General features: G+C 41.2%; 1 pseudogene; it reads right to left on the bottom strand.

Annotated features, from left to right (window-relative positions):
* Positions 1–2,300: 2,300 nt before the first annotated feature.
* Positions 2,301–2,986, bottom strand: LOC111905807 (AP2/ERF and B3 domain-containing transcription factor RAV1-like; annotated as a pseudogene).
* Between the last annotated feature and the right edge of the window lie 641 nt (positions 2,987–3,627).

Raw genomic sequence — 3,627 nt, 5'->3', positions numbered from 1 at the left:
AGGCCGCGACTGAAAAAGTCGATAAACTATTTTCTGATGCCTCTGTCCTGTTAAAGTCTTTACAGGAGAGTGCTAATGCCACCAAGACTGCGTTGGAACCAATTGTTCAACAGTTGGCCACGTCTGTCTCTACTGAGTTGAAATCCTTTGCTTCACTTCGTCAATCGCTCACAGACGACAACTCAGCCTTCCATGCTACTATTGACGAGCGTCTCTCAAAGCTCCAAGAAGATTTGGCTGCTGATAACTCATTGATGGATGATTTAGCAAAGAAGACCACTGCCCTGAAGGTTAAGAGTGCTCAACTCTCTCATTCTCAACAGCAGATTGACTCTCTTCGGTCCGAACGGGAGGTCATTAAGACGTGTGTTTTGGATGTCCACTCAGCCATCTCCAACATCCTCGAAGCACATGATCCTATCCTTAACCATTCTATGAGGCGTACCCTTGCAGAGAAGCTCACTCTTGCCCTAGACCTGCTAAGCAAAATTGAAGGGCTACCCGATTTCGTGTCCATTCCGAAACAAGGGGGAGAAAAGAAGTCTGTACCTCAACCACCTCATTCCTCAAAGGCAACTCACACAATCGAACCTCCTCCGGTAGGCCAAGCCTCCGGTTCGGGTGTGAAAGATAAAGGCAAGAAGATTGCTGAGGAAGAAGAGGAAGATGACGAAGAAACCATTGCCGACTTGTTGAAACGCAAAAGTCGACGCAATGAGGCTGATGACAGTGCTCGTGTGGCTAGAGAAGCTGAAGAAGCTGAAAGAAAACAGAAGGAAGCCCACGACCTTCTCGAGAGTAGGAAAACTCTTTTTCCTGCTTGGACTCTCGAGAGGATGATAAAGGAAGCAATCGATACTCCGAGCATCTTGTGGCTGGAACCAGTTATTTCTTTTGACTGTTCAAATACTGTCAACTCTCAGTTCGACATTCCACTGACCCGAAAGGCGTTCATATTTCACGCCTTCTCCAACGTTGCAGAGTTTCCTCATCCTCATCCGTAGGTTGATCGGGACTTAATTGAATTCTATCTGAAGGCTACTCAACCCCAATATCAAACCTGGAGCGCTCAGAAGATCATCAACGTTCGGGTTTTGAAACCGTACACTGAAGGGAAGTTCATTAACATTCAGTTCAAGGTGCTTAGGGGATCTGCCAAAACCGAACATGCCATTTCTTTAGTAGATCTTTCGAACCTCAATCCCCATGATTGGATCATCCTGCATAACATCCTTCTGACCAATGAAGCTGAATATGGTCCGATCATCGACCATCTCAAGAGGATGCTGGTGTGCTACGTCATGGAAGTTGCACTGATGGATCAGGAGATAGCAAGCGTCTTGAAGAAGAAACCAACAATATCTCCTGTTGGCTCGGCCAGTGATCTGAATCAAATGCAAATGGGCAAAATTGTCTCGAGGCGAAACTCAGTCATGTTCACTAGGAATGAAGGACAGAAATGTCTTTTTGCCCTGGCTGATAAACATCTGTACACCACGGCTTGCCTAGAGCATGTGTTGGGGATCATCCACAGATGCAAACAAAACACTACGGATGATATCAAGTACTTCGACGACATGATACACTGGTACATTCGGTTCAGACAGACGATTCTTGCGCTTATCTCACGTCTGTTTGATACTGGCAAGAAGAAGGTTCCCGCTGCTGGCCCAAGCAAGAAGAAGAAGTGATCTCGCTCCAATTTGACGCAAAAGGGGAGATTGTTGAGTAGCATTTTGTTATGTATTACGTCTATTGGGCTCGCTTATTAGTCCAGTTTTGTAACTCCGGTTTGGGCCTGTCCAACCGAGAGCTTGATAGGGTTCAGTATAAATATATATGCTTGCATGCATATTAGGTTAACGACAGAAAACGATTATTACAATAGATCAGAGCATTATTTCTTTATCGTTCTTGTAACCTTAAATCCTCTACAGTGGAAGTTCTTTATCGAGCTCTGCTGAGGATTGTTGATCTAATCATTCGACACACTTTTATCCATACTTGTGTTATTCATTATTTCACCTTTTATAAAGATCCAAACGATCTTCAAGTTAATTTTATAATTTAACAGTTACTATAACCCATTCAACTATCGTCAATTATCCTATTTGGTCACTAAAGTATTTTGTTTGCTCAATAGGTCATCAAACTTACAACTTACATGTCTATTAAGTCATTTTCGTTAGTTTTTAACAAATCTTCTGTTACCACGTTATTATAATTTACAAGAATGGTCCCAATGACTTCAATTTCTTTCATGGTTGGTCCTTTACTAGCATCGTTCGTCACCTACACCACTACCATTCTTGAACATGTTGTAAAGTTGCTTGTTCTTGAATATTGGAGCTACCTGACCCGTTTTTTTTTTGTCTTCCAATCGATGTAAAGTTGCGTGTCTGAACCCATAGATGTTTGAAAGCTCACAATGTCACCAGCTTTTAAGTTATTTTCCTTCACGAATCGGCTCCAATCTTTGGTTAAAATGTAGCTCAGGCTACTATTCAAGTATGAGTAATGAAATCACAGAATCTCCATACTTTAATCCCGATGTCTTCGAAATGTAAAAGAATTCCTTTGGAAGTGCTTCCGCTTTGCAACAGGAAGTGCTTTTTTGCGTTTTGCTTTGGTATCACTAACCGGTTCAGTTTTCCGATGTCGTTGGGGTGACTGTCTTCGCAAAAAGTTGTTCCCGGGAATTGACCAAGTTGCCATCCGATCTAAACCCGTTTGTAAAAGGGGTTTTGTTTAAGCTGCAGCTTTTCTTACTTTGTTTAAGATCATCACTGTATGTGTGTTTCCTCAACATATCGATGATCTCAGCTTTTGAATGAGAATTCAAGAAACTAGCTTCCAACCTCGCTTCATTGGTGTCAAGAGCCATGTTGCCCCCACTGCCGATCAGTGGAGGCATAGTCACCGGTGCTGCAACTGTTGAAGTTGTTTCTATATTTGTGCTTTGATCATCAGTGGAACTTCCTTCCATTGTAATTAGTGTCTTGAAAGAGAGAGAAATAGGAAGAAGAATGAGGTTCTATATGTAGAGAAAGAAATATGATGTATATGAAGTGGTGTAAGAGAAAGGTTGAGTATAATAGTTGACGGGGTTGCCCGAGGTGAAGGGTGGTAGTTGCCGGAATTGAATAGTGGTGACGTCGGTGATGAAGTATGATGGTATGGGACCAACCACGAAAGAAATTGAAATCACAGGGACCATTCTTGTAAATTATAATAATTGGTTAACGAAAGACCTGTTAAAAATTAACGAAAATGACTTAATAGACATTTAAGTTGTAAGTATAATGACCTATTGAGCGAAAAAAATACTTTAATGACCAAATAAGATAAATGACGATTGTTGAATGGGCTACAATGACATTAAATCAACCTAGTATATACTAAAAGTGGCATGACTTAGGAACAATTAGGTTTTCTTGGTTATGAGTTTGGCCACCACATTTATGTTATTGACATTTTTAACCCCTCATAAATTAAAAAAATTTGCTCCATTATTTTTGTTCCCTGTAATTTAATGGGTAGCCAATTAAAACCCTCTGACCCATGCAAAGCATGAGTCACTCCACTAGTTAAATATAAATAGGAAAAACAAGTGGGTGTCTTCTCCTA

Source organism: Lactuca sativa, chromosome 3 (assembly GCF_002870075.4).
Source record: "Lactuca sativa cultivar Salinas chromosome 3, Lsat_Salinas_v11, whole genome shotgun sequence".
Taxonomy (NCBI): Eukaryota; Viridiplantae; Streptophyta; class Magnoliopsida; order Asterales; family Asteraceae; genus Lactuca; species Lactuca sativa.
Note: the sequence above shows the minus strand (reverse complement) of the source record. Positions and strands in the feature narration are given on the sequence as shown.